Source organism: Aethalodelphis obliquidens, unplaced genomic scaffold (genome assembly GCF_003676395.1).
Source record: "Aethalodelphis obliquidens isolate GAN/ISIS:26980383/991018 unplaced genomic scaffold, ASM367639v1 scaffold4, whole genome shotgun sequence".
Lineage (NCBI taxonomy): Eukaryota > Metazoa > Chordata > Mammalia > Artiodactyla > Delphinidae > Aethalodelphis > Aethalodelphis obliquidens.
In genome coordinates, this window is record NW_020837948.1 from 73,654,843 (window position 1) to 73,677,085 (window position 22,243).

General features: G+C 39.6%; 1 long non-coding RNA gene across 3 annotated transcripts in view; it reads left to right on the top strand.

The window, feature by feature from the left end:
- LOC113617528 (uncharacterized) overlaps positions 1-22,243 on the top strand; it is a 60,564-nt gene that overhangs the window by 17,790 nt on the left and 20,531 nt on the right. Inside the window, exon 5 of one of the 3 annotated variants that reach the window (XR_003431681.1) lies at positions 7,367-7,467. This is a non-coding gene — a long non-coding RNA (uncharacterized LOC113617528). Of the gene's footprint in view, positions 1-218; positions 3,232-3,293; positions 3,389-7,366; positions 7,468-22,243 lie in introns of those variants that run through there. The other 2 variants (XR_003431682.1, XR_003431683.1) reach the window with 2 other exon arrangements.

A 22,243-nucleotide genomic window follows, 5' to 3' on the forward strand; every position in this document is an offset into this window, starting at 1 on the left:
CCATAGTTGCCACCCACCCTGAGTCCTGATTACAACCTTCTCTCACCCCACAAAGGAAATATTCTTGAGACTTTTGTGATAATCATTCATTTGCTTCTTCCTAAATTTTATTGCCTGTATGTATACCTCTAAAAAATATAGATTCATTTTGCTGGTTTAAAAATTTTATATAAATGCAATAATTCTGTTTTCTTTTTTGTCTTACCTTTTTCATCCAGCATTGTGTTTGCAAGTTCATCCATGTTGTGGCACAAATCTCTGGCTTATTAATTTCTACTGCTGTATAGTCTCCCATTGTATGAATTCACCACAATGTATCAATCCATTGTACTAAGGATGGACATTTGAATTGCTTCTGATTTGGAGCCATTATGGACAACAGTGCTGTGAACATTCATATACATGCAGTCTGGGGTACACAGGTACACATTTCTCCAGGATACATATCTAAGGAGCAGAATTGCTGGTCATAGGGTATGCATGCCTCAAATTGTTTTTCAATGTGCTTATAGTAGCTCTTTTCCTCCCTAAACCAAACCTGATGCATAAGGAAATAAAGTAGATGACAGCACAGCTCTGATCGAAGCAGGGAGCAGTCCCAGGGCTAGCTTCCTCTGTATGGTGCTCTTGTTGGTGCTTTCTTGTGGGTCTAACACACCCTGTTCTCCAACATTCTATTTGCTTCTATATTCCCTCTGTTGCTTTAAAAGACAAGGGATTCCAGTGATTTCCCATTCCAAGGGCAAGGAGAGATTCTGGCCTTCTGAACCCACAAATAGCATTTCTACTAAGGATTATTTTAATTTAGAATCCCAAGATTCTACTTTTAAAATAGGTATTTCCTTAGACCCTCCCTAAAGAAATTCCTATTGAATAAATAAAATTTTTAAAAATGCATAAGATACTCCTCCTGGGCCTATCTGTCTTTATTATGTTCCTGAATTAGCTTGACTTGGGTCTTGGCTGGAAGTAGAAAAATTATATCCAACAGTTATGTAAGAGAATAGCTGAAAGCAATTGGATTAAAATATTTGAGCAGGTTAAGCCCAGAGAGGATATATCAAAATGTTGAGTACCGCTGGGGGTGTAAGGAGGATATCTGTACAGCATCTGATGTACTTGGATGTTGACTCTCTCATGGTCAGGAATCCATGGTGGTGGTTTAAGGTTTAAAGGGAATTCATGTTGTTAGGAGTTATTATCCCCATCAAAATGGCAAAACATCGAAATGGAGACTTTTCTCGATGCTGTCTTTTGCCAAAACCGTAATAGTAAAGCAGGATTGAGGCTGGAACAGTCTGGGCAGTAGACAGGCCAATGCATGTAATGCATATGATTAAAAATAGTTAGCACAAAGAAATGGTTGTTATTGTGCTTTGTCCAAGTTGGACTTAGTAACTAATTAAGTATAAGCTCCTTCTTCTTCTTCTTTTTTTTCCCCATGGCCATATGCAGTTTTTGAATTCTTAAAACACAAACTTTTTAGAAGAAGAAGTTAAATACAGAATGCATTGAGTTTGGTAGAGAAAGTTTAAAGGTCTGCGTTTTCCCACCAAAGCTATTTAATATCAGCTGCAGAGTGGGTGTGTGTGTGTGTGGAAAGGTTGTGACCTCCCTTATTTTTACAACCATTGCCATGATTTCATAATACTGGCAGCAGTCACCCAGAGTGAAATAGACTTTATTACAGTAATTATATGCCAGAATGTGGGTATTAAAACAGAAAAACTTTTCTACTGATAATAAATGTCAAGGGAAAAATGACTTTACCCAACAACTAGCCCTTCATCAGTGTTTTTAATGTATTAATGGCCTCAGTGAAGATGGAGACGTGTCCACAGGGATAGAAGTTCAGACTCCATATAGCTTTTTTGCCTTATTTGCAGAATGTTAAGTAGGGCAGTTGAAAGATAGAGGCATGTTTTAGCAAGTTAGGTTTATTTTTCTCCATGGCATAAAGTCATATATTTTCACTTGAGCAGATATAGCTATTGTTTTGGCAGATTGATTAATTATGGCCGTAACTGAATTAGTCTATTGTTTCTAGATCACTTCATTGATTTTCCCTGTTTTGGTGGGTTTTTGAGAACTGGGAGAAGTAATGCAGCATGAGAATTTTATCTTGAAATATGGTAGTTTTCTGAATATTAAAAAGAAAAAGCTCAAATAAGGACAATGAAAGATTTGAATAAGTATCAGAAGGTATAACTTTTTGAAAATGACCATATCTAAATTATAGGCTTGTGGCTGCTAAATTATACTCATCTAGCATTAAGTGTGGGGTTTATCAGTACGTCTCTGAAATAATAAACATGGTCTAAATGTGGAAAGTATACCTCAGGAAAACATTTAATCCACTTCGCAATTAAATTTAGTGAAAGGTTGATTAATTCCAAGAAATACTAAAATTATAGTACTTCTTATCTTTGATTTCAAGGGACTTTGAAGTGGGCAGCTGGACTTTTCTCCAAAGTGCCCTATTAGCTGGCATAGAGAAAGAATATATGCAGAAAACCAGTAGCAAAACTCAGAGCAAAATATGGGCTCCCAGCCTCCATTATGTAAGAGTCTAAAGGTCATACTTTTCTTGGATTTTTACACACTGTTGGAAGGTGACCTCCACTTTTCTCCATTAGTGTTTATTCCTGCATACAGTTGGTGCTTAACAGATTCAAGGGGCTGATGAAGATGATTTTCATTTGGCGCCTGCTCTAGACTTCTGCTTGGCCACATGGAAGGATCTGGGTTCAGAATCTCCTGGAGTGAGTTGACTGTTGATGGTGACCTGGGGCAGCATCTCAGAGGAGCCATAGGCCTGCCGGCAGTCATCAATCACTGACTCACAACAGCCTTAGGTGCTTGCTACTCCCACGCAGTCTCATTGCTCAAAATCGAGACCAGTCCTCCGAACAGGACACTGATTCCTCTTATGTGTTTTCTCTGTTTTCTGCAGCGGGTTTGTCTTTAACAATGAGCCATTCATGGGCACCCAGGGAGCTACCCAGGACCAGGGAGACGGCTGCAGGCCCCTGCAGGCAGCTGGCCATGTTCCAGTCCAGATATTCTTGGGAATGTGGAATTATTTGAATCAAAGGGAAATAAATCTTTTGCAAATGTTAATACAAATGACTGTGGGAAGGGCTTGCTGCTAAAAGAGAAGCTGAGAATTCTTGGTGCCTACTGAGTTATTTTTTGGCAGGCAATACTACTAGGTTGCTATGGGAATGATGAAGACAAAATAATAGTCATATTTTTAATGATTGCTCTTACTGTGTCATCTTCAACTGCCCTAGGTTGAAAAAACTTCTGCTTGGGGCTGCCCTGGTGGTGCAGTGGTTAAGAATCCACCTGCCAATGCAGGGGACATGGGTTAGATCCCTGGTCTGGGAAGATCCCACGTGCCACAGAGCAACTAAACCTGTGCGCCACAACTACTGAGCCCATGCGCCACAACTACTGAAGCCTGTGCGCCTAGAGCCAGTGCTCTGCAACAAGAGAAGCCAACGCAATGAGAAGCCCACGCACTGCAACAAAGAGTATCCCTGGGCTTCCCTGGTGGCGCAGTGGTTGAGAGTCCGCTGGCCGATGCAGGGGACACGGGTTTGTGCCCCGGTCCGGGAAGATCCCACATGCCGCGGAGCGGCTGGGCCCGTGAGCCATGGCCGCTGAGCCTGCGTGTCCAGAGCCTGTGCTCCTCAATGGGAGAGGCCACAACAGTGAGAGGCCCGCGTACTGCAAAAAAAAAAAAAAAAGAGTAGCCCTTCTCACCATAACTAGAGAAAGGCCACTCTCGGCAACGAAGACCCAGCACAGCAACAAAGACCCGACGCAGCCAAAAAAAAAATTTTAAAAAAAACAACAAAAAACTTCTGCTTGAATCACTTTGACTACTCTTGTGTTATGTTTTGCTTCTTTTTCTCCTGTACTTATGTTTGCAAACATATCTCTCTAAATCAGTTCATCGATCCAGCCGTACCATATTTTCTTTGAGCATAAAGGAACCATTACTTTTGAAGTTTATATCTTTGACTATATGCTTTCTGTGTCCTAGGTTTCAGTTAGAAGAGCTGTAGCCTGGGGACCCGAAATTCTGTGCACTTTTCTGATGGGATGGAGAGGGAAACTGTGCAGTATGGGACAAAGGTCAGCTGACCTGGGGCAAGTTTCCCCTTTGCCACAACTGGCTGTGCCACCTCAGGGCGATTAGTAAACGTTCCTGAACTCAGTTTCTGCATTTGTAAAATGGGGCTCATTATACTACCGCTGGAGTGTTGTTAGCCCCACTGAAAATGTATGTAGAGTCCTATTACAGGGATCATGAATACCTAGCAGATACGAAGCCAGAACTTCTCATTCTGTGTCCATGGCAGAAACTGCGACTCAATCTTTTTCCTTAAGCTAAGAGGCAGGCTTAGACTCCTCAACACAATGCTCCAGGTAAGCGCTATCAATCCGTCAGAGCTGGCATGGGAGATGTGACAAAGCACAATCCTTGGTACTTGATAGACACTCAGTAGGTGGTAGTTCTTAATTGTTACTATTCTTTTATTATTACTATTCACAGTAGGTTGTGGATATGACAGCAGGAGACACAGGCAGCTACTTTTTACTTTGCCCATTATAACTGAGCTTGCATCCAGAACCAGCAGCTTTGGATACAGCTGATCACTCACCTAACTAGAAAATACTGGTCTCTGATCTTCGTATCTCTCTCTTGGTCCCTTCCTCCACCTTCTTTGCTGGTTCCTCCTCACCTTACTGACCTCCAAATACTGGAGTGTCTCAAGGCCCCTTTTCTCTTTCTTTTTTTTTTGCGGTACGCAGGCCTCTCACTGTCGTGGCCTCTCCCGTTGCAGAGCACAGGCTCCAGACGTGCAGGCTCAGAGGCCATGGCTCATGGGCCCAGCCGCTCTGCGGCATGTGGGATCTTCCCGGACCGGGGCACGAACCCGTGTCCCCTGCATCGGCAGGCGGACTCTCAACCACTGCGCCACCAGGGAAGCCCCCTTTTTTCTTTTTTAATCCACCTTCACTATGATCTCATTTGATCTCATGGCTTTCAATATCATCCAGATGCTAACAATAACAACATTTGTATATCCGGTCTAGATTTTAGCTCTGAACTCTACTGTATATTCAACTGCATTCTTAAGACACATTTCTAATAGGATGTGTCTGAAATAGGATGTATCTATTAATTGGATATCTAAGAGGCATCTCCAGCCATACAAGTTTAGCATTGAACTACTGATTCATGATCCCCTCCCCTGCAAATCACTCCTCCCATAGGCTTTCTCATTGTAGCAAATGGCAATTCCCCCCAAGAGTTTCTCAAGAGGAAAAGCTTGAAGTCATGGATTCTTCTCTTTTCCTCACAAGCCACGTCCAATTCACCAAGAAGTCCCATGGTTGTACCTCCAAGGATCTTACTCCTTCTTACAACCTCTACCACTACCATCATGGTCCAAGCCACCATCATGTCTCACCTGGATTATTGTCAGAGCCAATAATAGGCTACAATTGTTTTTCAACACGTAGGTAACGTGATTCTTTTAAAGGGAAATCAGACCATGTCACTCCTCTGTTCCACGTCTTCCACTGCCTTTTCATCTCACCTTGAGTACAAGTCAAATCCCCTACATTGCTCTAAAAGGTCCCACACAGTTGGCCTCAACCACCTTTCAGACACCATCTCCTTCCACTGCCCCCTCACTCATTTTACGCTAGCCACACTGGCCTTCATGCTGTTCCAAGTACACGCCGCTCCTGCTTCAGGTCTTTGCACTTGTTGGCTCTCTGCTTTGAAAGCACTTCCTTCAGATACACACAGAGCTTGCGTTCTCATTTCTTTCATCCCTGTTATTCAGCAAGGCCATCTTAAATATAAACCATAGCAACTACCCTCCCTACCTCTTCAGTCGGGCACCTACTGTCCCACCTCCTCTACTTCCTTTTTCTCCATGGCACTTATCAACTTCTGACATATTATGGCTTTGCTTGTTTCTTTATTAGAATGTAACATCCAAGAGGGCAGGACCTTTGTTCCCTGCTGTATCTCCAGCACCTAGAAAGTTCTGGGCGCATAGTAAGCCGTTTTTGCTAAACTATTAAACGAATGAAACAAATGGCTCTAAAGCTTGAGTTTTTCTGAATTATTATTGGAATAGTTCTTTACAGGATCACATAGAGTTTATACAACTTCCTACATTTGATTAATTCTAGCGATCTTATTATCTCAGTATATTTACCACTAAGAGCAGAAGAGCAGTACGGCTACTGTAACCATGAGTAAAAATATCTGTGTTTACTGTAGTCTTTCAGTATCCTGATTTATTTATTTTGGTAAATAGAGACAGAATACAACATGGAAAAATGCTGAACATTTCTAGTTGATCTTCTTGAAGCTTACCAACTTTGGGTGGTTATAAAACACACACAGATATTTAAAATTGCCCAGATGCTACCTGGCTGTGTTTGTACTGGGCTGGGCTTAATTGGTGGCTCCTGAATTTCTATAAAGGAGTGCTAATCTGGTTGGAAAGGAGATGTGGGTCTTCAAACCTTATTGATGTGGTTATAAGACCATGTGAAAAAGATCAGTTGCCCATCTCATAGAATGAAGGAGTGGTGAAGCCTGCTGGATGGGGTTTGAGGCAGAGGAGGAAGGTACCAAAGCTCTCTCTGAGAAGCATAAACATACGGGATTTAGTCTTAAGTAAGTATACGACTTCAAAGCAGTCATTTAATTTCTTTTGGCCTCAGTTTCCACGTCAATAAAGTGAGGAACTTAGAATACAGCAAGTATAAGGTTAATTCCAACCCTGTCTTTGGGTGGTATCATGAAAGGTCTCAGATTCAGACTCAGATATAACCTGCATTTAAACTGGAAATCTCTCTGAGGTCCAGTTTCTTTTTCTGTAAAGTGAATAAGTTTGGCTAAAACAGACTCTAAGGTTTTTCTCAAGTCTAACATTCTTTGCTTTGATTGTGCTTTTGGATTTTTTTTTCTTACTCTGGTGAAATTAAACCTCTTACTTTTTTTTTTGTTTGTTTTTTTGGTTTCTTTGAGGCTGTGGTCACACACAAACTGTGAGGCTATGTCACACACTTGTAGATGTAGTGTGCATACTTTGCTGTTGGTGAACACTAACTCTGCTTTTTGGCAGAGTGTGGAGCAGAGGTGGATCTGTGTGGTTTGTTTTATGCTCTAAACTTGACAGTGAGAGGACAGGAAATGGTCCATGGAGAAAATGGTGACAAAATATGTCTTTAACCTCAATTCTGCTCAATTGACATTAGAAACTGTAGCATTTTAAAACTGTGCGTTTCCACTTCACTTAATTCCCATTCCTTTGCCTCCTTTTAGGGCATCTAGGTGGATGATTCAGGCCGGGAAGCTCTTCAGTCAGCTGAACGACAAAAAGGACCTGGTCACGCCTGTGACTTAGCTCCGTGCCTCAGTTACAGGTACAGAGAAATGGAGGAAATAGAAACTGCTACGTCCGTTGAGCACTATGTTTGAGATTTTTTGATAACAGACTTCACAAAAGGGACAATGTTAATCTTTAACAAATGTGTGTGTTGTGCATGGGGTCAGGGCCCTGGAAAGATAGCTATCAAATCTGCAACCCTTTCTAACACAACTTTATAGGTGAAAACTCTTTGAGAAGAATTATCAGAAAGGAAAAAACAATGGTATAACTGATTAATTATGGGTTTACATCTTACTTTTGATCAATTTAACATCATTTTCACTCACAAAGCTTGTTCTTCTAAATTCAGTTTGACAGACATATATATATAATGCATCTGCTGTGGGCCAGCATCCTCTCCCCAGGCCTTTCACATCCACTGTTCTATTTCATTCTCTCTCTTTTTTTTTAACGTCTTTATTGGAGTATAATTTCTTTACAGTGTTGTGTTAGTTTCTGTTGTATAACAAAGTGACTCAGCTATATGTATAGATATATCCCCATATGCCCTCCCTCTTGCGTCTCCCTCCCACCCTCCCTATCCCACCCCTCTAGGTGGTCACAAAGCACAGAGCTGATCTCCCTGTGCTGTGCAGCCGCTTCCCACTAGCTATCTGTTTTACATTTGGTAGTGTATATATGTCCATGCCACGTTCTCACTTCATCCCAACTTACCCTTCCCCGTCCCCGTGTCCTCAAGTCCATTCTCTATGTCTGCATCATTATTCCTCCCCTGTCCCTAGGTTCTTCAGAATCATTTTTTTTTTTTTTAGATTCCATATATATGTGTTAGCATACGGTATTTGTTTTTCTCTTTCTGACTTACTTCACTCTGTGTGACAGTTGCTATGTCCATCCACCTCACTACAAATAACTCAATTTCATTTCTTTTTCTAGCTGAGTAATATTCTATTGTATATATGTGCCACATCTTCTTTATCCATTAATCTGTTCATGGACACTTAGGTTGCTTCCATGTCCTGGCTATTGTAAATAGAGCTGCAATGAACATTGTGGTACATGACTCTTTTTGAATTATGGTTTTCTCAGGGTATATGCCCAGTAGTGGGATTGCTGGATAGTATGGTAGTTCTATTTTTAGTTTTTAGGGAACCTCCATAGTGTTCTCCACAGTGGCTGTATCAATTTACATTCCCACCAACAGTGCAAGAGGGTTCCCTTTTCTCCACACCCTCTCCAGCATTTATTGTTTGTACATTTTTTGATGATGCCCATTCTGACTGGGGTGAGGTGATACCTCATTGTAGTTTTGATTTGCATTTCCCTAATGATTAGTGATGTTGAGCATCTTTTCATGTGTTTGTTGGCCATCTGTATATCTTCTTTGGAGAAATGTCTGTTTAGGTCTTCTGCCCATTTTTGGATTGGGTTTTTGTTTTTTTGATATTGAGCTGCATGAGCTGCTTGTATATTTTGGAGATTAATCCTTTGTCAGTTGCTTTGTTTGTAAATATTTTCTCCCATTCCGAGGGTTGCCTTTTCATCTTGTTTATGGTTTCCTTTGCTGTGCAAAAGCTTTTAAGTTTCATTAGGTCCCATTTGTTTATTTTTGTTTTTATTTCCATTTCTCTAGGAAGTGGGTCAAAAAGGATCTTGCTGTGATTTATGTCATGGAGTGTTCTGCCTATGTTTTGCTCTAAGAGTTTTATAGTGTCTGGCCTTACATTTAGGTCTTTACTCCATTTTGAGTTTATTTTTGTGTATGGTGTAAGGAAGTATTCAAATTTCATTCTTTTACATGTAGCTGTCCAGTTTTCCCAGCACCACTTATTGAAGAGGTTGTGTTTCCTCCATTGTATATTTTTGCCTCCTTTATCAAAGATAAGGTGACCATATGTGCATGGGTTTATCTCTGGGATTTCTATCCTGTTCCATAGATCTGTATTTCTGTTTTTGAGCCAGTATCATACTATCTTGACTACTGTACCTTTGTAGTATAGTCTGAAGTCAGGGAGCCTGATTCCTCCAGCCCTGTTTTTCTTTCTCAAGATTGCGTTGGCTATTCGGGTCTTTTGTATTTCCATACAAATTGTGAAGTTTTTTGTTCTAGTTTTGTGAAAAATGCCAGTGGTAGTTTGATAGGGATTGCACTGAATATGTAGGTTGCTATGGGTAGTATAGTCATTTTCACAATGTTGATTCTTCCAATCCAAGAACATGGTATATCTCTCCATCTGTTTCTGTCATCTTTAATTTCTTTCATCAGTGTCTTACAGTTTTCCGCATACAGGTCTTTTGTCTCCTTAGGTAGGTTTATTCCTCGGTATTTTATTCTTTTTGTTGAAGTGGTACATGGGAGTGTTTCCTTAATTTGTCTTTCAGATTTTTCATCATTCATGTATAGGGATGCAAGAGATTTCTGTGCATTGATTTTGTATCCTGCTACTTTACCAAATTCATTGATTAGCTCTAGTAGTTTTCTGCTAACATCTTTAGGATTCTCTATGTATAGTATCATATCATCTGCAAACAGTGACAGTTTTACTTCTTCTTTTCCAATTTGGATTCCTTTTATTTCTTCTTCTTCTCTGATTGCTGTGGCTAAAAATTCCAAAACTCTGCTGAATAATAGTGGTGAGAGTGGGCAGCCTTGTCTTGTTCTTGATCTTAGAGGAAATGGTTTCAGTTTTTCACCATTGAGAATGATGTTGGCTGTGGGTTTGTCATATTGGTCTTTATAAAGTTGAGGTAGTTTCCCTCTATGCCTACTTTCTGGAGGGTTTTTATCATAAATGGGTGTTGAATTTTGTCAAAAGCTTTCTCTGCATCTATTGAGATGATCATATGGTTTTTCTCCTTCAGTTTGTTAATATGGAGTACCACATTGATTGATTTGCATATACTGAAGAATCCTTGCATTCCTGGGATAAACCCCACTTGATCATGGTGTATGATCCTGTTCATGTGCTGTTGAATTCTGTTTGCTAGTATTTTGTTGAGGATTCTTGCATCTATGTTCATCAGTGATATTGGTCTGTAGTTTTCTTTTTTTGTGACATCTTTGTCTGGATTTGGTATCAGGGTGATGGTGGCCTTGTAGAATGAGTTTGGGAGTGTTCCTGCCTCTGCTATATTTTGGAAGAGTTTGAGAAGGATAGGTGTTAGCTCTTCTCTAAATGTTTGATAGAGTTCGCCTGGGAAGCCATCTGGTCCTGGGCTTTTCTTTGTTGGAAGATTTTTAATCACGGTCTCAATTTCAGTGCTTGTCATTGGTCTGTTTATATTTTCTATTTCATACTTGTTCAGTCTCAGAAGGTTGTACTTTTCTAAGAATGTGTCCATTTCTTCCAGGTTGTCCATTTTATTGGCATAGAGTCGCTTGTAGCAACTCTCATGATAATTTGTATTTCTGCAGTGTCAGTTGTTACTTCTCCTTTTTCATTTCTAATTCTATTGATTTGAGTCTTCCCCCTTTTTTTCCGGATGAGTCTGGCTAATGCTTTATTAATTTTGCTTATCTTCTCAAAGAAAGAGCTTTTAATTTTATTCAATTTTGCTGTCATTTCCTTCCCTTTTTTCATTTATTTCTGATCTGATCTTTATGATTTCGTTCCTTCTGCTAACTTTGGGATTTTTTGTTCTTCTCTCTCTAATTGCTTTAGGTGTAAGGTTAGGTTCTTTATTTTAGGTATTTCTTGTTTCCTGATGTGGGATTGTATTGATCTAAACTTCCTTCTTAGAACTGCCTTTGCTGCATCCCATAGGTTTTGGGTCATCGTGTTTTCATTGCCATTTGTTTCTGGGTATTTTTTTGATTTCCTCAGTGATCTCTTGGTTATTTAGTAGTATATTGTTTAGCATCCATGTGTTTGTATTTTTTACAGATTTTTTTTTCCCTCTAATTAATATCTAGTCTCATAGTGTTGTGGTCGGAAAATATACTTGGTACAATTTCAATTTTCTTATATTTACCAAGGCTTGATTTGTTACCCAAGAAATGGTCTATCCTGGAGAATGTTCCATGAGCACTTGAGAAGAAATTGTATTGTGTTGTTTTTGGATGGAATGTCCTATAAATATCAATTAAGTCCATCTTGTTTAATGTGTCATGTAAAGCTTGTGTTTCCTTATTTATTTTCATTTTGGATGACCTGTCCATTGGTGAAAGTGGGCTGTTAAAGTCCCCTACTGTTTTTGTGTTACTGTCATTTCCCCTTTTATGGCTGTTAGCATTTGCCTTATGTGTTGAGGTGCTCCTATGTTGGGTGCGTAAATGTTTACAATTGTTATCTCTTCCTAGATTGATCCCTTGATCATTATGTACTGTCCTTCTTTCTTTCTTGTAATAGTCTTTATTTTAAAGTCTATTTTTCCTGATATGAGAATTGCTACTCTAGCTTTCTTTGATTTCCATTTGCATGGAATATCTTTTTCCATCCCCTCACTTTTAGTCTGTATGTGTCCCTAGGTCTGAAGTGGATCTCTTCTAGACAGCATATATATGGGTCTTGTTTTTCTATCCATTCAGCCAGTCTATGTCTTTTGGTTGGAGCATTTAATCCATTTACATTTAAGGTAATTATTGATATGTATGTTCCTATTACCATTTTCTTAATTATTTGGGGTTTGTTTTTGTAGGTCTTTTCCTTTTCCTGTGTTTCCTGCCTAGAGAAGTTCCTTTAGCATTTGTTGTAAAGCTGGTTTGGTGGTGCTGAATTCTCTTAATTTTTGCTTATCTGTAAAGGTTTTAATTTCTCCGTTGAATCTGAATGAGATCCTCGCTGGGTAGAGTAATCTTGATTGTAGGTTTTTCCCTTTCATCACTTTAAATATGTCCTGCCACTCCCTTCTGGCTTGCAGAGTTTCTTCTGAAAGATCAGCTGTTAACCTTACGGGGATTCCCTTGTATATTATTGTTGCTTTTCCCTTGCTGCTTTTAATATTTTTTCTTTGTATTTAATTTTTGATAGTTTGATTAATATGTGTCTTGGTATGTTTCTCCTTTGATTTATCCTGAATGGGACTCTCTGTGCTTCCTGGACTTGACTGACTATTTCCTTTCCCATGTTAGGGAAGTTTTCAACTATAATCTCTTCAAATATTTTCTCAGTCCCTTTTCTTTTCTCTTCTTCGTCTGGGACCCCTATGATTCGAACGTTGGTGCATTTAGTATTGTCCCAGAGGACAATTGAGATTGTCCTCGATTCTTTTCATTCTTTTTTCTTTGTTCTGCTCCTGACAGTTATTTCCACCATTTTGTCTTCCAGGTCATTTATCCGTTCTTCTGCCTCAGTTATTCTGCTATTGATTCCTTCTAGAGTATTTTTAATTTCATTTATTGTGTTGTTCATCATTGCTTGTTTCATCTTTAGTTCTTCTAGGTCCTTGTTAACTGTTTCTTGCATTTTGTCCATTCTATTTCCAGGATTGTGGATCATCTTTACTATCATTACTCTGAATTCTTTTTCAGGTAGACTGCCTATTTCCTCTTCATTTGTTTGGTATGGTGCATGTTTACCTTGCTCCTTCATCTGCTGTGTATTTCTCTGTCTTCTCATTTTGCTTAACTTACTGTGTTTGGGGTCTCCATTTCGCAGGCTGCAGGTTCATAGTTCCTGTTGTTTTTGGTGTCTGCTCCCAGTGGGTAATGTTGTTTCAGTGGGTTGTGTAGGCTTCCTGGTGGAGGGGACTGGTGCCTGTATTCTGGTGGATGAGGCTAGATCTTGTCTTTATGGTGGGCAAGACCATGTCCGGTGGTGTGTTTTGGGGTGTCTGTGAAGTTTTTATGATTTTAGGCAGCCTCTCTCCTAATGGGTGGTGTTGTGTTCCTCTCTTGCTAGTTGTTTGGCATAGGGTGTCCAGCACTGTAGCTTGCTCTTCGTTGAGTGGAGCTGGGTCTTAGCATTGAGATGGAGATCTCTGGGAGAGCTTTTTCCCCTTTGATATTACGTGGGGCCGGGATGTCTCTGGTGGACCAATGTCCTGAAATTGGCTCTCCCACCTCAGAGGCTTGGGCCTGACACCCGGACAGAGCACAAAGACCCTGTCAGCCACATCTCTCAGAAGAAAAGGGAGAAAAAAGAAAGAAAGAAAGAAAATAAATAAATTAAATAAAAGAATAAAGTTATTAAAATAAAAAAATTATTAAAAATAAAAAATAATTAAAAAAAGAAGGAGAGAGAGAAAGAAGAGAGCAACAAAACGAAAAAACAAATCCACCAATCTTAACAAGTGCTAAAAATTATATGTAAAAAGAAAAAAAAATGGACAGTGAGAACCCTAGGACAAATGTCAAAAGTGAAGCTATGTAGACAAAATCACACAAAGAAGCATACATATACACACTCACAAAAAGAGGAAAAGGAAAAAAAAATATATATATATATACATTAAAAAAAAAAGGTAGAAAGCAACCAAATCAATAAACAAATCTACTGATGATAATAAGCTCTAAATACTAAACTAAGATAAACATAAAACCCAAAACAAATTAGATGCAGAAAGCAAACCCCAAGTCTACAGTTGCTCCCAAAGTCCACCGTCTGAAGTTTGGGATGATTCGTTGTCTATTCAGGTATTCCACAGATGCAGGGTACATCAAGTTGATTGTGGAGATTTAATCTGCTGCTCCTGAGGCTGCTGGGAGAAATTTCCCTTTCTCTTCTTTGTTCTCACAGCTCCTGGTGTTCAACCTTGGATTTGGACCTGCCTCTATGTGTAGGTCGCCTGAGGGCATGTGTTCCCCTCCCAGACAAGACAGAGTTAAAGTAGGAGCTGATTAGGGGGCTCTGGCTCACTCAGGCCAGTGGGAGGGAGGGGTATGGAATGTGGGGCGAGCCTGTGGTGGCAGAGGCCGGTGCGACGCTGCAACAGGCTGAGGTGTGCTGCGTGTTCTCCCAGGGAAGTGGTCCCTGGATCACGGGACCCTGGCAGTGCCGGGCTGCACAGGCTCCCAGGAGGGGAGGTGTGGATAGTGACCTGTGTTTGCACACAGGCTTCTTGTAGCTGCAGCAGCAGCCTTAGGGTTTCATGCCTGTCGCTGGTGTCCATGCTGATAGCTGCGGCTCATGCCCATCTCTGGAGCTCATTTAGGCAGTGCTCTGAATCCCCTCTCCTAGCGTACCCCAAAACAGTGGTCTCTTGACTCTTAAGCAGGTCCAGACTTTTTCCTGGACTCCCTCCCAGCTAGCTGTAGTGCACTAGCACCCTTCAGGCTGTGTTCATGCAGCCAACCCCAGTCCTCTCCCTGGGGTCTGACCTCCGAAGCCCGAGCCTCAGCTCCCAGCCCCTACGTTCCCCCGGCGAGTGAGCAGACAAGCCTCTCAGGCTGGTGAGTGCCGGTCTGCACCGATCCTCTGTGTGGGAATCTCTCGCTTTGCCCTCTGCACCCCTGTTGCTGCGCTCTCTCCCGTGGTTCCAAAGCTTCTCCCCCCACTGCCCACCCCCCATCTCAGCCACTGAAGGGGCTTCCTAGTGTGTGGAAAATTTTCCTCTTTCACAGCTCCCTCCCTGAGGTGCAGGTCTCGTCCCTATTCTTTTGCCTCTGTTTCTTCTGTTTTCTTTTGCCCTACCCAAGTATGTGGGGAGTTTCTTGCCTTTTGGGAAGTCTGAGGTCTTCTGCCAGTGTTCAGTAGGTGTTCTGTAGGAGTTGTTCCACATGTAGTTGTAGTTTTGATGTATATGCAGGGAGGAAGGTGATCTCCACGTCTTATTCCTCCACCATCTTGAAGGCACCTCTCTATTTCATTCTCACATCAACCTTTTGAGATAGCTATTTATATTTTCCACCTATGTCTGAAGATATGGAGGCTTGGAAATGTGAATCTGCCCAAGGTCACATAGAACAAGTTGGGATTTAAACCCCAATATTCTACCTTCCATCTCCTTTGCTTACTCTCCATTACAATGGTTATATGGTACAGTGGGTATGTGAGGGAACAGATGTGAATTTAAAAAACACAAAAATCAGTTTTTAAAATCATCACCTTGTACACCTTAAATTTACACAATGTTATATGTCAATTGCATTTCAATAAAGCTGGAAAATTATTATATTTATTTGAATACACATTGACTTTACATATGCAGATCCAATTTAGCTTTTTATCCACAGTAAGTCATCTGCTGCCACAACTAAAATTGTGAGAAATCAAAGGAGTAGAAACATTCCGATTACTTGGAAAGGTTTTGTATTTTTCCTTTTTGTGGAGTGGCTTTTGGAAATTTAGGATGAATCTGGAAATAAGCATTAATGCAAAAGAATTGACCATGACTGTGAAGAGCCCTAAGCCTCACCCTTCCCTGCCATGACCTGGATCAATGAGCAAGGACCCTTAGGCCTCTTTCTAATGCTGGATAAGTGCTCATCTAGAAGAACTAACGTTCCCCTGTGTGTGTCCTTCAGAGGTACTCCAGTCATTGAGATGTCCCTCCTGAGTGATGAGATCCGGCTAATGTTGTCTCTGTGGTCTAATTTGATGATGTGATCTGTGCTCATTTCCTTTGAGACATTAGAGTAGACTGAGGTTGATTTTCAACCTCAGAATTTGATTTTATTTCAGAATTTCCCCTAAAATGGTGGGTAAAGAATTTGGACACCAATTCCTTCAAGGAACTCAGTGTCACAGAGGTGTTTTATACTGGGAATGATGCTTTGGTGTTCATGTATTGAGAACAGAAGTGCCCCTTTAATTACCCAGTTTTACCCTCCCAAGGGAGTCTCTCCCCTTCTTATATCCCCCAAATCCTACCTATTCTTCTGGAATTAACTGAAATCCCACTCTTGTTAGGCCTCTGTCCCCCACTCCCATCAAAGGTGTTATGTCCCTTCTCAAACTCCCAGAGTTCCCACCATCCAGCCGTCAGTTCATTATTTGTGGAGTTTGGACACCTCTTCCACTGATGGGACCAATATCTGGATATTTTACTGTTCAACTTTTGCACAAGCTTATATATTTGATTTCCTTCACTAGAGTAGATTATACACTGGTTTGGAGTGAAGAAAGTAATTCCTTGGGTGGCTCAAGGAATTGAACCATATCTGGCACTCAGTAAATGTATGTTTCTGTTAGATTTGATTAACTTGCCAATAAGAATAATGGATGAAAGTCATGAATTCTACCCTGAGGAAACAGATTTACACTGCCTTCTTAGTAATTATTTGTTTCCTTTCATTTTTTTCCCCAAAAAGAAGTTAGCTGTGAATTAGGTCTCCGATGGTGCCAGCAAAGACCATAGAAACATAAGTTCTTTTGTGTGTGTCTGGCTTGAAGATTTTCAGGGAGAAGAAATCAAGTTAGAAGGAACAAAGAAGAATGTGTTTTAGGAGTCTTAAAGGGAAGTGGTCAAGAAAGTCAATATTTCAGGGACATACTTATGATATTTCTATTTATGATGGGGTAGTAGGGTAGAGTCTAGTAAAAAATGCACTTGTAATCTGTCCCTTGGAAATTGACTTACCTCCAGAGTGATTCTAAAAATGCACATTCCAGGGGTGGAGTCAAGATGGCATCCTAGGAGGACACGGAATTCACATCTCCACACAACTAGGGCAGCTACCAGGCACCAGTAGGGGACCATGGACACCTAAGGGGATGGGAGGAATCCGCAGCCACTGGCTTCCGCGATCTTGGGTTCCAGGCTGGAGGACGGACCTGAGCTCCCATGGTGGGAGCTCCAAGTCCAAACCGCTGGACTAACAGAGAACCTCAGAACCCAGGGAATATTAATCAGAGTGAGGCCTCCCAGAGGTCCTCATCTCAGCACCAAGACCTGGCTCTATCCAACTACCTGCAAACTCCAGTGTTGGACATCTCCGGCCAAACAACCAGTAAAATAGGAATACAGCATCACCCAGCAAAAAAAAAAAAAAAATGAAATGACAAAAAAATATGTTACAGATGAAGGAGCAAGGTAAAAACCTACAAGATCAAATAAATGAAGATGAAATAGACAACCTACCTGAAAAAGAATTCAGAGTAATGATAGTAAACATGATCCAAAATCTTGGAAACAGAATGGAGAAAATACAAGAAACATTTAACAAGGATCTAGAAGAGGCAAAGAACACACAAACAGTGATAAACAACATAATTACTGAACTTAAAAATACTCTAGAAGGAATCAATAGCAGAATAACTGAGGCAGAAGAATGGATAAATGACCTGGAAGATAAAATGGTGGAAATAACTGCCAGGAACAGAACAAAGAAAAAAGAATGAAAAGAATTGAGGACAATTTCAATTGTCCTCTGGGACAATACTAAATGCACCAATGTTCGAATCATAGGGGTCCCAGAAGAAGAAGAGAAAAGAAAAGGGACTGAGAAAATATTTGAAGAGATTATAGTTGAAAACTTCCCTAACATGGGAAAGGAAATAGTCAGTCAAGTCCAGGAAGCACAGAGAGTCCCATTCAGGATAAATCAAAGGAGAAACATACCAAGACACATATTAATCAAACTATCAAAAATTAAATACAAAGAAAAAATATTAAAAGCAGCAAGGGAAAAGCAACAATAATATACAAGGGAATCCCCGTAAGGTTAACAGCTGATCTTTCAGAAGAAACTCTGCAAGCCAGAAGGGAGTGGCAGGACATATTTAAAGTGATGAAAGGGAAAAACCTACAATCAAGATTACTCTACCCAGCGAGGATCTCATTCAGATTCAACGGAGAAATTAAAACCTTTACAGATAAGCAAAAATTAAGAGAATTCAGCACCACCAAACCAGCTTTACAACAAATGCTAAAGGAACTTCTCTAGGCAGGAAACACAGGAAAAGGAAAAGACCTACAAAAACAAACCCCAAATAATTAAGAAAATGGTAATAGGAACATACATATCAATAATTACCTTAAATGTAAATGAATTAAATGCTCCAACCAAAAGACATAGACTGGCTGAATGGATACAAACACAAGACCCATATATATGCTGTCTAGAAGAGACCCACTTCAGACCTAGGGACACATACAGACTGAAAATGAGGGGATGGAAAAAGATATTCCATGCAAATGGAAATCAAAAGAAAGCTGGAGTAGCAATTCTCATATCAGACAAAAGAGACTTTAAAATAAAGACTATTACAAGAGATAAAGAAAGACACTACATAATGATCAAGGGATCAATCTAAGAAGATATAACAATTGTAAATGTTTATGCACCCAACATAGGATCACCTCAATACATAAGGCAAATACTAACAGCCATAAAAGGGGAAATCGACAGTAACACATTCATAGTAGGGGACTTTAACACCCCACTTTCACCAATGGACAGATCATCCAAAATGAAAATAAATAAGGAAACACAAGCTTTAAATGACACATTAAACAAGATAGACTTAATTGATATTTATAGGACATTCCATCCAAAAACAACAGAATACACTTTCTTCTCAAGTGCTCATGGAACATTCTCCAGGATAGACCATATCTTGGGTCACAAATCAAGCCTTGGTAAATTTAAGAAAATTGAAATCGTATCAAGTATCTTTTCCAACTACAACGCTCTGAGACTAGATATCATTTACAGGAAAAAAATCTGTAAAAAATACAAACACATGGAGCCTAAACAATACACTACTAAATAACCAAGAGATCACTGAAGAAATCAAAGAGGAAATAAAAAAATACCTAGAAATAAATGACAATGAAAACACAATGACCCAAAACCTTTGAGATGCACCAAAAGCAGTTCTAAAAGGGAAGTATATAGCAATACAATCCTACATCAAGAAACAAGAAATATCTAAAATAAACAACCTAACCTTATACCTAAAGCAATTAGAGAAAGAAGAACAAAATACTCCAAAGTTAGCAGAAGTAAAGAAATCATAAAGATCAGATCAGAAATGAATGTAAAAGAAATGAAGGAAACAATAGCAAAGATCAGTAAAACTAAAAGCTGGTTCTTTGAGAAGATAAACAAAATTGATAAACCATTAGCCAGACTTATCAAGAAAAAAAAGGGAGAAGACTCAAATCAACAGAATTAGAAATGGAAAGGAGAAGTAACAACTGACTCTGCAGAAATACAAAGGATTATGAAGATTACTGCAAGCGACTATATGCCAATAAAATGGACAACCTGGAAGAAATGGACACATTCTTAGAAAAGCACAACCTTTCGAGACTGAACCAGGAAGAAACAGAAAATACAAACAGACAATGACAAGCACTGAAATGAAAGTGTGATTTAAAATCTTCCAACAAACAAAAGCCCAGGACCAGATGGCTTCACAGGAGAATTCTATCAAACATTTAGAGAAGAGCTAACACCTATCCTTCTCAAACTCTTCCAAAATATAGCAGAGGCAGGAACACTCCCAAACTCATTCTACAAGGCCACCATCACCCTGATACCAAATCCAGACAAAGATGTCACAAAAAAAGAAAACTACAGACCAATATCACTGATGAACATAGATGCAAGAATCCTCAACAAAATACTAGCAAACAGAATTCAACAGCACATGAACAGGATCATACACCATGATCAAGTGGGGTTTATTCCAGGAATGCAAGGATTCTTCAGTATATGCAAATCAATCAATGTGATACTCCATATTAACAAACTGAAGGAGAAAAACCATATGATCATCTCAATAGATGCAGAGAAAGCTTTTGACAAAATTCAACACCCATTTATGATAAAAACCCTCCAGAAAGTAGGCATAGAGGGAAACTACCTCAACTTTATAAAGACCAATATGACAAACCCACAGCCAACATCATTCTCAATGGTGAAAAACTGAAACCATTTCCTCTAAGATCAAGAACAAGACAAGGCTGCCCACTCTCACCACTATTATTCAGCAGAGTTTTGGAATTTTTAGCCACAGCAATCAGAGAAGAAGAAGAAATAAAAGGAATCCAAATTGGAAAAGAAGAAGTAAAACTGTCACTGTTTGCAGATGATATGATACTATACATAGAGAATCCTAAAGATGTTAGCAGAAAACTACTAGAGCTAATCAATGAATTTGGTAAAGTAGCAGGATACAAAATCAATGCACAGAAATCTCTTGCATCCCTATACATGAATGATGAAAAATCTGAAAGACAAATTAAGGAAACACTCCCATGTACCACTTCAACAAAAAGAATAAAATACCGAGGAATAAACCTACCTAAGGAGACAAAAGACCTGTATGCGGAAAACTATAAGACACTGATGAAAGAAATTAAAGATGATACAAACAGATGGAGAGATATACCATGTTCTTGAATTGGAAGAATCAACATTGTGAAAATGATTATACTACCCAAAGCAATCTACAGATTCAATGCAATTCCCATCAAACTACCAATGGCATTTTTCACAGAACTAGAAAAAAAAATTCACAGTTTGTATGGAAACACAAAAGACCCCGAATAGCCAAAGCAATCTTGAGAAAGAAAAACAGAGCTGGAGGAATCAGGCTCCCTGACTTCAGACTATACTACAAAGGTACAGTAGTCAAGATAGTATGGTACTGGCTCAAAAACAGAAATACAGATCTATGGAACAGGATAGAAAGCCCAGTGATAAACCCATGCACATATGGTCACCTTATCTTTGATAAAGGAGGCAAGATTATACAATGGAGAAAAGACAGCCTCTTTAATAAGTGGTGCTGGGAAAACGGGACAGCTACATGTAAAAGAATGAAATTAGAACACTTCCTTACACCATACACAAAAATAAACTCAAAATGGAGTAAAGACCTAAATGTAAGGCCAGACACTATAAAACTCTTAGAGCAAAACATAGGCAGAACACTCCATGACATAAATCACAGCAAGATCCTTTTTGACCCACTTCCTAGAGAAATGGAAATAAAAACAAAAATAAACAAATGGGACCTAATGAAACTTAAAAGGTTTTGCACAGCAAAGGAAACCATGAAAAAGACGAAAAGGCAACCCTCAGAATGGGAGAAAATATTTGCAAACGAAGCAACTGACAAAGGATTAATCTCCAAAATATACAAGCAGCTCATGAAGCTCAATATCAAAAATACAGAAACCCAATCCAAAACTGGGCAGAAGACCTAAATAGACATTTCTCCAAAGAAGATATACAGATGGCCAACAAACACATGAAAAGTTGCTCAACATCACTAATCATTAGGGAAATGCAAATCAAAACTACAGTGAGGTATCACCTCACACTGGTCAGAATGGCCATCATCAAAAAATCTACAAACAGTAAATGCTGGAGAAGGTGTGGAGGAAAGGGAACCCTCTTGCACTGTTGGTGGGAATGTAAATTGATATAGCCACTGTGGAGAACAGTATGGAGGTTCCCTAAAAATCTAAAAATAGAACTACCATACTATCCAGCAATCCCACCTCTGGTCATATACCCTGAGAAAACCATAATTCAAAAATAGTCATGTATCACAATGTTTATTTCAGCTCTATTTACAATAGCCAGGTCATGGAAGCAACCTAAGTGTCCATCGACAGATGAATGGATAAAGAAGATGTGGCACATATATACAATGGAATATTACTCAGCCATAAAAAGAAACGAAATTGAGCTATTTGTAGTGAGGTGGATGGACCTGGAGTCTGTGATACAGAGTGAAGTAAGTCAGAAAGAGAAAAACAAATACTGTATGCTAACACATATATATGGAATCTAAAATTTAAAATGGTTCTGATGAACCTAGGGGCAGGACAGGAATAAAGACACAGATGTGTAGAATGGACTTGAGGACACGGGGAGGGGGAAGGGTAAGCTGGGATGAAGTGAGACAGTGGCATGTACATATATACACTACCAAATGTAAAATAGATAGCTAATGGGAAGCAGCTGTGTA